This window comes from Podarcis melisellensis, assembly GCF_964234715.1.
Source record: "Podarcis melisellensis genome assembly, chromosome: 1".
NCBI lineage: Eukaryota > Metazoa > Chordata > Lepidosauria > Squamata > Lacertidae > Podarcis > Podarcis melisellensis.
The window spans coordinates 29,657,230-29,669,423 of NC_138528.1; the positions used below are offsets into that span (position 1 = coordinate 29,657,230).

General features: G+C 45.0%; 1 long non-coding RNA gene across 1 annotated transcript; it reads left to right on the plus strand.

Annotated features, from left to right (window-relative positions):
- The first annotated feature begins 738 nt into the window (after positions 1-738).
- LOC309373356 lies at positions 739-11,072 on the plus strand. Its single transcript, XR_014169993.1, has 3 exons — positions 739-1,720; positions 5,334-5,397; positions 10,415-11,072. It is a non-coding gene; the product is annotated as an uncharacterized lncRNA (long non-coding RNA).
- Positions 11,073-12,194: the final 1,122 nt, after the last annotated feature.

Sequence of the window (12,194 nt, forward strand, 5' to 3'; positions counted from 1 at the left end):
AGAACGAATTAAGTACTTAACCCGAGGTACCACTGTAGCCCTGGAAACTCCTCTCTGCCTTGCGCTAAAGGGGAGGTGGTGTTAGACTATCAAATGCATTTACACCTGGCTTGAACCTAGGGCAGTTTTGGCAGAAGCGGAAGTGCTGTTCCTTTACACCAGGGGTTAGCAAACTTTTTCAGCAGGGGGCTGGTCTACTGTCCCTCAGACCTTGTGGGGGGCCGGACTATATTTTTTGGGGGAGAAAATGAACAAATTTCTATGCCTCACAAATATCCCGGAGATGCATTTTAAATAAAAGGACACATTCTACTTATGTAAAAACACCAGGCAGGCCACACAAATAACCCAGGGGTGCATTTTAAATAAAAGGGCACATTCTACTCATGTAAAAACACGCTGATTCCTGGACCGTCTGTGGGCCGGGTTTAGAAGGCAATTGGGTCAGATCCGGGCCCTGGGCCTTAGTTTGCGTACCCATGCTTTACACCATCTGAAGAGACCTCAACATAAGACAATAAAGTCTAAAATTACCTAACTGCACCATTTCCCCCCACAGAACCTGAAAATTTGAAATAATAGATCCATCCATCTCCCTCTCTCTCTCTCTCCCTCCCCCCCTCTCTCTCCCTCCTTTCAGGTGTAGTTCATGCATATGTAAAAGATTAATTGCAAGAACTGTAGAGCTCTATGACATCATGCACTCTGTGGTAGTTATTTTCAGTCGGTATAGTTATGGCAGTTAGTAGAACAGTCTTAATAGAGCAGCAGATGTGTTGTGCTGCTGTCTGCCTAATAGTCTATGTGGGACACATTAGCAATTTAAGAAACATTCACCTGCGTTGTATATATTTTAATCTGCAACTGCAAATACACTAAGAAAATATTGTTTGTTCTTTAAACTTTAAAAGAGAATGTGTTGCATAGTTTTTTATGGGGGGGGGGGGAAAGAGAACTAATTAAAGGATCAAACGACCCAGGCCTGTCTTCTTCATCTTCTGCAAATGGGAATGAGAGTCCAATTCCCACAGTTCAGACAGTTTTGAAGTAATTCAGTAAACTCTGTGAAACTGAATGAGTTATCTCCTTCACCAATAGATTTCTGACAACAGCACCTAATATAGTCACTAGGCTTCAGTTCATCTTCTCAGCTAGGAAGTTGCCACCGCCCACGACACAAGATCAGTTTCAGAGATGCTGTTGCCATAACAACCAGGCTTTTTGGATTCTCTCTCTCTCTCTCTCTCTCTGCCGAATGGTTAGAAGAAAAGCAATACCACATCTGGAGCTGCAGTAACTCTTCCCCTACCCTCATTTTCAGACTGAAACAGCAAAGCAGATGCAATTATCTTGCAAGCTTTGAATGAAATGTACCAAATAGCAGAGAGCAACAATCACCATCTCAGGCTCAGGCAATATAGAAATGCTTTATTGTACAGTCTGGGATCAACCTCACAGCTCTCTGATGGGGTGCATTGCTAGTGGAAACTGATATTCTTCTGTTCAGCTACTGTGTATCCATCATATGCAGCAATTAAAAAATATTGCATGTAGATGGAACAAATTTTCATAGCCTCCAGTTGTCGAGCAGTGTTAAACAAATCCCACAGATTCAATTGTACAGGTATCAGAGGAAAATAATGTTCTATTTTTAACACACCACTCCCCATTCATTTTCCATAATCAGGATTTTAGAATACAGCTCCAGATCCCCTTTCAGGTGGATCTTTCACTTCAGAGTCAGATAAAGATCAGTACCTAATTTCCAAGGCAGTAGTCGACATGAGTGTGTGTTGTTTTGATCCTACTGAGTTAGAAAATGAGGGCAGACATCTCACGTGCATTCTAAAATGTGTTACTTATCACTTGTGAATCTTCTCTTGCTTCAGTATATGAACATTTCCCCAGTTCACAAGTTATTCTTTCCCAGTACAAAATGTTGCCAATGCCATGCACTGCAGCAGAATCAGGTCTGTGTTAATGGAACCTGCTTAGTCTTGCCATGGTCTGAAGGTGATTGGCTTGTGGTAGCATAGAGGTGAGCTTTTCACAAGTGCTGTGGGATGTCTTCACTGCTGAGATGCACGAGGCCCTTCCCACAGGTGATACAAAAAATGCAGGACAGCTGAAAATTTGACTGTAAATCTACTTACGGTACCTGTATGGTCACGGATAGGATTTAAAGACTGGATACAAGCGCATTTTAAACTGCATTTCTGCCTTTCACACATGCACACCAATGGTAGAGGGAGGGAGACAGCACCAACAGCACTTTCGGAGACACACATGAAATGGGAGGTCATAAGAACAGAGGAGGAGTCATGGGAAAACAAGGAGAACATACCTAGAGACATCACCTTGCCAACAAAGGCCCGTATAGTTAAAGCCATGGTTTTCCCAGTAGTGATGTATGGAAGTGAGAGCTGGACCATAAAGAAGGCTGATCGCTGAAGAATTAATGCTTTTGAATTATGGTGCTGGAGGAGACTCTTGAGAGTCCCATGGACTGCAAGAAGATCAAACCTATCCATTCTGAAGGAAATCAGCCCTGAGTGCTCACTGGAAGGACAGTTCCTGAAGCTGAGGCTCCAATACTTTGGCCACCTCATGAGAAGAGAAGACTCCATGGAAAAGACCCTGATGTTGGGAAAGATTGAGGGCACAAGGAGAAGGGGACAACAGAGGACGAGATGGTTGGACAGTGTTCTTGAAGCTACCAGCATGAGTCTGACCAAACTGCGGGAGGCAGTGGAAGACAGAAGTGCCTGGCGTGCTCTGGTCCATGGGGTCACGAAGAGCCGGACACGACTAAACGACTAAACAACAATGGTGAATATTAAAAGACACATACTTGGTGAGCTTTTCTCTGTATCCAGAAAAAAGGAAGGCCAATGAGAAGCAAAAGCCAAGAATCGCAAGATGCTCCCCCCCTCCATTCTGGCAGTTGGAATACATTTAGCACTCAAATGTGAATGTAAGGCATTTTTGTGATGGGCTCACCCCCTCCTGGCCCGGCCCTTACATGGATTCCTCCTTATGGCAAATGTGTCTTGCATTCTCAAAAGAGAGAGGCTTTGGCTATTTTGTTCCTCGGTTTCCATCTCAAGCAAGCAGATGTGCTAAAAGAGAAGCTGACGGCACATGGCAACAATAGAAGGAGACAGAGGGATCAGGCTCTGTGCCGCAGTCCGCTTGCTTAAGCGGGAGGGATGTGGGAAGAGCACATTCCAGACCTTCCCAGCCAAGTCAAATTGGCCTGAAAAAGACTTCCATTCCTAAGGATCTTTTAGATTAAACAGTGGCCTGAGCCAACCAGATTCCACACAAAAAAAATTAATGTAACAACTGGTGTTCAATTACAGCTGTTCACTTGTATATTTTTATTCCCCTCATCATTGTTTGATTTCTCTATTTTTAGAGTCCTAAAAATGTGACTCTTGAGCTCGTTGCCTGGTTTTCCCAACTCCTCCACAGATATTTTTTCAGTTCCTATTAGCTGATTTCAAAATGTATGATTAAAACCTTATGATAAAGATGTTGGAATTAATGTCAAGTCAGAAAACTGCAGTTACACATCTAAAAGGCAGACCAAGCATGCTTCCACACTCAGGTCATAAGGATATGATTTTGTCTGTGTGGAAATTGGGCACATTTCCATCTTGTTGCTGTTCCACTGCTGCTTGCCAGCCACAGCCGTAGGTGGAGTTTGTGGAATGCATTTGGACAATGTTTTCCTCCCCTTTCCCTCAGACGCTCCTCCTCTGCTCTCCACGGCCTTTTTCCAATATGGGGGTGTGAGCAGGTGTGTATGGCCCCCCCTTAAAGAAAACAAGAAAGTGTGCAGGCCAGATTTTCCTATGTATGGTTCCCAAAAGCTGACCACCCTCGCTGCCTACCCATAAATAGACTGCAAATACCGTAATGTTAGTCAATAGGCTAGGATTAGTCAAGTTTTAGAGCCACAGTGCTACATTTTGCTCCAGCATGAACAAGCTGATAGTCTAACCTCCCTGAAAACAAATGAGGAGGAATGCTCAATAAGCAGGTTGTCTGGAAGTGGCCTATATCTCCATCTCATTTCCTTTGCAAGGAGCAGCAAAAGAAATCACACAGGGAAGGGAGACTTTTCCCTCCCTGACACAGTCAGAGCCAACATTTCCCCTTTGTGTGGCTTTCATGTTTAGGAAAAAAACTTCTGATTGGTGTCAGTAAGACATTTGCCCCTCCCCAAGCATTGCAGCTGTCCACAGACAGTGAGTTTAGCTTTGACTGCAGTAGGAAGAAAAGAGACAAGCCTTTTCTGCCACTGTCTCCCTTCCCTGTAACGTGCCTAAAATGAAGGATATGTAGCTACATGCTGCACTGTAAGTGTAACATGTAGTTTGACCCTCTTTGTTACTTATTGTGGATGAAGGCGGAACAAAGGCTTCCTCTTAAGGGAGAACAAATTGAGATACCTGCAAGCATCAGATAACTGTTGGAAACCCTTGTTTTATAGTACACATTCTTCATATCCAAGGCTGAGTGGCTGTAATCAACTCCCACTTGTTGGAGAAGCGGCAGAAGAAACGACCGCTTGTTCTTCCAGTCATGCTTACCTCGAGGGCCATCCAAGTGTGGTCTCACGCAAGGCTGCAATGGAAAACTGGCAGGAGCACAGAGGTCGCACTTCATTTGTGTGGCGGGTGCTTACCAGCATGCAGGCTGCTACCCTTTTCCTCCAAGATAAAAAACACTTGCCTAACAAGTAATGTCTCAGTCACAACAGATTCCACCTCCACTCGAGTGAGAATAAGGAGCAGCAGAAGTCTTGGGCAAAGATTCCTTCCGAAGAAAAGAAATCCCCCAATGGGTAGATAAGCTTAATAAATTCATTTAGCTGTGTGAGAGGTGAGAGTGAAGACAAAAGAAAAAGGCATTTGAACACTAATGGAATTCATTTTGTTTTTATACAATGACAATATAAGAGAGGACATTCATATGGACCTTTCTCTCTCTTTATTTGCTGGTAAAGGTATTCAATAACTATGTCCTAGGATTCCTGAGCTATAGATTTTTGTGCTACCCATCTACCCTTGCTACACAAGTGGCTACAAGGCTGCCAACAGGATTTCCTCGGTCTGATATATGTGTATTAGGCCCTCTGCCTCACCCACAACCAAGGGCAAAAATGTGCATAAAATTTGCATGTATATGCAGAAATATGCAAATTTGTATCTTTCTTTGTTGTAGTAGAGGGCCCAAAAATTAAATCAGGGCCCACACACCAGTAATACATTGTCCACAAGACAGAATGCCAACAAGTGAAGCTTTTCCCATGATTGTATTTCCAGGTCTTAAGCTGTTGAGCTTCTTCCTGCCCAACAGCTATTAAGGACACCAGAACCTTTATGAGTTGTGAGTTCATTACATTACTGGAGGTTTTTCATAATTTGCTCTTAAGCTGGCAATACTATGCACGAGACCAGGTATTACATATCAGATTGTGGTGCAGAAGGGAATGGTCAAAGGGATTCAAGATTTATTGCAACCAAGGTCCCGATTCCTCTGCAAGGCAAGGCAGTGTATTCTAAGAGAAGGTCTTTATAAAGTACTAGAGCAATGCTAGTGTATATCCTAGAAGCAACTTGTACCAAAATTTAGATTGTGAGCTTCTCATGCACACTGATGATATTCTCATTGGTTTAACTGAACATGCCATTAATAACTTTAAGAACCATAGTCCAGGACTGAGCCGTTCTGTAGCAATGCTGTCACATTGAACCAAATCTGCTTTAAGTGCTTGGCAATGCCTGCTGTAGTTGTTATGAAGCTGACGATGATGTTGAACTTATATGCCACTTTCCTACAAAGCATATGAGGTGAATTACTGCTGTAAATGCAACACAATCTCAGCTCAGAGGTACTGTACTGAACAGGGAGCTACTGTACTGTTGCTAGGGAGAATTCTTTGGCTGAGCCAGGTTGCCTGGCTGAAAGAGAGTAGACTCAATTTTCCAAGGGCCTTTACCTCAGCTGTGCTGTAGTCCAACCATCACCACCAGGGCCACTCTGAGACCTTTTGGTCCCTGAGGCCAGCTGTACTACCAGTGCTCCTAACCAACAGATCCAGGCCCATGTCCTGGTCATGCCACCCAAAGCAGCTGCCTCAGGTTGCCTCATTGGTGTGCCAGACATGATAAGGCAGCAAGCTAACTTAGGGTCTGCAGGGCAGAACACATGGCACTGCTTTCTAGCTGCTTTCCAGCCTTCAGAATTTGCCGCCTGAGGCAGCTGTCTCACGCTACCTCATAACAGGACCAGACCCTGCTCCCTCCCTCCCTCTCTCTCATACATACTCCATTAGCATCATTCCAGCTTCTATTGAATAAAGAAAGAATAACCCGGCAGCCCTCATTTGGAGCCTCTGAGCCAAGGGGATTCATCAGTCAGGCTGGTTTCTTCTGAACCCAAAATAGGCTTTATTAATAGTCCAGGCAGGGATTTTTTTTATCAGCTGGTGGCTGCCCTGAGCCAGGAGCAGAGTCAAGTTACTGCATCCGTCTGGGAAACTCGACTACTCCAAGAGTAGGAGTGAGCTGCTGACTCAGGAGGTTTTCTGGTATTTCATGGGAGGCCCACAGACCCTCCAGAGCAAAGCGAACTATGGAATTGACTCCCTTTCTTTCTGGCTCCATGCCTGACACTCAAAGTGGAGTGAGGCCATTTGAGCTGGTCTGATTCCTCGTCACCAAGCCACTTCCACATGTGCAGGCAAAGAAAAAACTCTTTGAGAAGCACAACAGGGCAGACTTCCTTTTAAGGACTTCTCTGATCTGGATCTTCCCTTAGTCTGTGACATGTCTCCTCATGGTTCCATTATTTAAGGAGCAGTTTTCAAACTGTGCAGGGCCAGCCCAAAGCCATCTTCCTGCATGAGATGGAAGACAAAATGGCGCCTTTCCCTCACCTAAGTCCGGCCAAATGTTTATTGCAGCAATTTCCCTATCACTTGTTAGACCTGATGAATTTCAGCCTACTGCATCTGTAACAAGGCAGACTTCTCCCCCACGAGGGACATAAAAGGTAAAGGTAAAAGGACCCCTGACCATTAGGTCCAGTCGTGACTGACTCTGGGGTTGCGGTGCCCATCTCGCTTTATCGGCCAAGGGATCCGGCGTACAGCTTCCGGGTCATGTGGCCAGCATGACTAAGCTGCTTCTGGCGAACCAGAGCCGTTTACCTTCCTGCCAGAGTGGTACCTGTTTATCTACTTGCACTTTGATGTGCTTTCGAACTGCTAGGTTGGCAGGAGCAGGGACCGAGCAACAGGAGCTCACCCCGTTGTGGGGATTTGAACCACCGACCTTCTGAGCGGCAAGTCCTAGGCTCTGTGGTTTAACCCATAGCACCACCCATGTCCCTGAAAAGGCTGCAATTTCCATTCTGACCTGTCTTTATCACTGATTGTAAAGGTTTTTTAAAGTGAACTTTTTAAAGTAAACTTAAGCATGGCACACCATTCTTTAAAAGCGCATTAGACAAAATCATGGAGGAGAGGGCCATTGATGGCTACTAGCCATGCTGGCTATGCTCTGCCTCCATGTTGGGAGACCGCAATGTGCTGAATACCAGCTGCTGGAAACCACAGGAGGGGAGAGGCCTCTTGAGCTTGAATTCTTTAATGGTTTCCCACAGACATCTAGTTGGCCACCGTGATAACAGGATGCTGGACTCGATGGACCATTGGCCTGATCCAGCAGGCTCTTCTTATGTTCTCTTGTGAGGATTTTATTTCCAGCTCTCCTGTAGAGCTGCCTGGCTCTGGAGAGTGAGATTTCTGCCATGGATGTGCTCCTCCAGGAGAGAAGTAATGCAAAACACAAGTTCCTCAAACATGGGATTTAGTGGAGAATGCAAATATTTTCTATGCTGTCCATGTTTAGCAGGAGACATTTTCAGAAATAAAACTCATAATATTTCCAGGAAATGACTTTTCAATAGAGCTGAGCTAAACCTAGCCAACAAATGCTCACATTCATTTTTTGCCATTGCTAAGAAGGGAACAATGGTTTTGAGATTTGTTCAGAGCTAGATTGGAAATGTTGCTCTGCATTTGGGATGATGTCGCTGACATTGTCATGTAATATACATAGGCAATTATTCTGCAGTATGCTCTCAGCATGGCTGATGCAGTTTGCCGCCCCAATTCATGAGATTTATGACCTAGTGTACTGATCCTTTGATGTGCTGATCCACCTACTCGATCATGTAATCTGACACCACACATTTCCCACATGCGAGGATGCTCCTTTCCATTTACCAAAATGATCAGGGGGCCCTACCATCTTTTACCACAACATTTGTGGTCATTTAATTTAGAAAGGAGAGAAAAGGGGGAAGGGGAGACATGAACAAGATCTATAAAAGGATACATTCATTCCAGAGATGCCAAAGAAGGAAGCAGGAAGAGAGTGCCAGGGTGAGGGTCCAGTGATGAAGATGATTAAATTTATGACCCACCTTTCAGGTGTCAATCTCAGCCTTGAAAAGCACATAGAGCTGAAGTGTGAAAGAGCAAAACCCTTCCTCTCTCAGCTTTATGCGTTTTTCAAGTGAAGGGAATTTTTGCCACGTGATAGCATAGTTGGCAGGGAGTGCAGAACGGGCAGAAAGCCTTTCTGGGCACCATGGGAAGCCCCAGAGGGCCTGATGGTACCCACAGTCACCATTCTGGCAACCACAGCCAGACCCTGTGTCAGACCCTCCAAGTGTCCCTATCTTCCAGGGACGTCCCTGATTTAGAGAAGCTGTCCTGGTTTCTGATTTGATCCCGGAATGTCCCACTTTTCCTTAGGATGTCCCTATTTTCATTGGATAAATGTTGGAGGGGACGTCTCTAGTTTCATCTGAGAAATGTTGGAGGCTATGTGGCTGCATTCATACAATATAGTAGATATCAGTATGTTGCCACCTACAAGGTGTCAATGAAGTGGATCAGAAACACGGCCTTCGTTTAAGCGATCTAGAAAGTTAAAGTGTAGAGGGAAAGGGAATCACAACAAATGATATGTGTTGAAGGATGTATTGCCGTGCTTGTTACTATGTTGTTATCTCAGCACCGGAGCTACACATTCAAAATAGTGTCTTGCCTCTGATAACAGAGGAAATATATGGCCATCATGACTGGCAGCTATTAATAGCATAATCCCCTAATCACCTTTTATAATTGTCCAAGTTGGTGGCCCTCACTATGATACTAAGCTAAATGGGCACAATTTGACTTGGTCTAAGGGCCTCTCCATACCAGTGGTTGTATTCTGCAACATGCCATTGAAGCAATAACAGTGCATTGGTAGTGATCTTATATTGGGCCATCCACATGTCATTCTGCTTTATTCGTTCTGTGATGCTCCCCCACATTTTTGCTGTCTGATGGGGCACTCTTGAGCCATGCTGCAACGAAAGCACGACTCTAGCCCCCTGCCAGAAACTTTGTGGTGACAGGATTCCAGTAGGAAGTTATGGGACATGGACCAATTGGAAACAAAGCAGCATGTTTGCCTCAAGTCCTTTGTATCATGAGCACAAATCATACATACACCCCCCCCAAAAAAGGATGTCTGCAGGAGCCCCTAGAGAGGCTCAGAAAACAAGACGTATCCCTCCTTCCTGTTTTTGAACTCTAAGACCCTCATGATCTCTTCCAACTCTACAGTTCTATGATACTCATGAGGTGCCTGGTTTAGAATGACTTTCCTCCCCATTGCTGGATATCTGGAGGTGCCCCAAAGCCACTCCCTAAATATATTCCCCTTCTTTTAAGCACAAGCCCCTCTAAGCTATATGCATGATAAAATTATCAACAAAACAGCTAAAATCCACAAAACCTTTTCTTTTAGAAATGCATAAAATAATCATCAATGGGATTCAGATAAATTCATGGTTTGGTTGGAAAACTGCATTGCAAAATGTGGGTAAGTGTGAATTTTGAACAACCATAGAATCATAGTATGGTATAGAGTTGGGAGGGACCACAGGGATCATCTAGTCCAACCCCCTGCAATGCAGGAATCTTTTGCCCAATGTGGGGCTTGAACCCACAACTCTGAGATTAAGAGACTCATGTTCTACCAACTGACAGATCCCTCTTCAGTTGCCAAACACAATGCTCCCCCCCCACACACACATTAGGGGACATTGCTTGCAATGCAATTGCTTGCTTGCAAAACGTGTACATTTGTCAAAACTGCATTCAAAAATGTGTTTATTAGGAGATATTCACTCTAAATCCACACTAAAACGTGGGTTAATTTTCATCCGTTTTAAAAATAAATGGCTGTGTTTTGGTGCTCATATTGTTTCAGAAGGTGTGGGTTTGAGAGAATCCCCTTTAACCGTGAACTGAATCAATTTCTTCCTTGTTCCTCCTCAGAGCCTGTGATAAGCAGCAGGCCTTCGGGGGAAGATGGGAAAAGTTCACTACAGCTTAAAGGAGGGAATGAAAAGCCAGGCTGGAAGGGGCACAAGTATGTTCCTCTCAATGGAAAAAGGACACAGTAGGTTCAAGAATCTGAGCCATGGCTCCATTTCAACTTGTCTCCAGCCCTCCCAGAGAGAGGTTTGCTTCTCTCCAGCACAGTAAAAACAATGCCTCTTAAGCTTTAGGGACATGGCTCCCCATGATCCCTTTGGGGACTGTGGGCAGGTGAGAGTGGGTGGGTATCCCTGCTTGGCACCAGACAGTGATACATTAAGACAGCTTTGCAGATTGCTGGCAGGATGGTGATGTGGAGAGTCATGCTCCTTCTTTGGCTCATAAGCTGTTTGTCTGCCAGGACTTCCAGAGGCTTAAGAAACTTTCCAAGAGCAGAGTTCGTCTGAGGCATGTGTATGCAGGGCTGGGAGAGAGAGGGATACACAGACAGACAGACACACTCCGAAATTTGGCCATTCAACTCTACTGCTGACTTAAGGCTGCCAATGATATGTGTGAGAACAGAGCGCTCTCTGGTGGCTGTAAAGAGACACGTGAACCCAAACAAGCATTGGCTACGGGATTGCAGAGTGTTGAATGGACATCCCATAGAAGGCATGGCCCTATTGACTTTTGACCAATGCAGAGTTTACATTGTAAGTTTGGGTGCTACTCAGATTGCAGAAAGCCATTCGCATGGAGTTAAAAGAGACAAAATAAAGGACTTCCAGATTTGTATACTATGCCTGTACCTTGCACCTCTATGGTAACCTCTCTATCCTGTGAACCTTAGACTAATACACCTTAGGTTGCATCCTGTGAATAGTGAGCTATCCAGGTGCTCAAGTATTGAAGGGGTGTTGGAAGATTGGGTGCAGCTCAATTTGCTTTTGTGTAACCTGTGTTGCATCCAAATTTTCAACACATTATGACTTCAATATTAAGCCCGCTCCCCCTCTCCCAGTGCTCACCTGCTGCCTCCCATATATTGCTTCACATACAGCCAGATGAAAAGTTCTGGTGAGTTGGAAACTTTACTCACTATTCCGTGACATTTTGGACACACTAAAAATGCTGAAAGCTGTCCAGATAAAAGTGGCACTCTAAACCTTTGCTATGTGTTTTAACCTGCCTCTTCCTCCACTTGGCTTATTTGGCATGCAGCGGATCAGAAAATAGCGCACCGGCAGATGACATTATAGTCCTTCATCTGTTCTGAAAAAAGTGGTGTCGCTTTGTTCCTGCCTTCTGCCCAACACACGCAGACATAGGCTCTTGTAAGTAAGGAAGAGATCCTTGTTCAGGAAAGTGAAGGTACAGGCTCGGCAGCAGACACAGTGCCGAGGAGTCACGGATCAAGAGATCAGGGGCAGGGCAGGCAGCTTAGAACTGGACAAATGTTATGAGGCTGTCCCAACAAGTTTCACCACCCCTTCGACCAGCTTTGAAAGATGAGGTGTGGCCTTAAAGGAATGTCTAGGTTGAAACTGCATGCTCCATCTGCAAAGGTATTCCATTGTTCAGACTCCTGTTGAGGCTCCCCTCCTCATAGCTGATCAAAGCCCTCCTCAGCCTCCAATGAGGTTCTCTGTTCCAGAGGAAGGTCAGAGGGGGGAGCCAGTATCCCTGCTTCCCCTTCCAAAGTGATAGAAGTCAGGCTGGAAAGCGGAGAGCCCTGCTCCTCCAACCCAAGTTCCCACCACTTCCATTTCTTCCTCTCTCGCATTGGAGCCTGCCA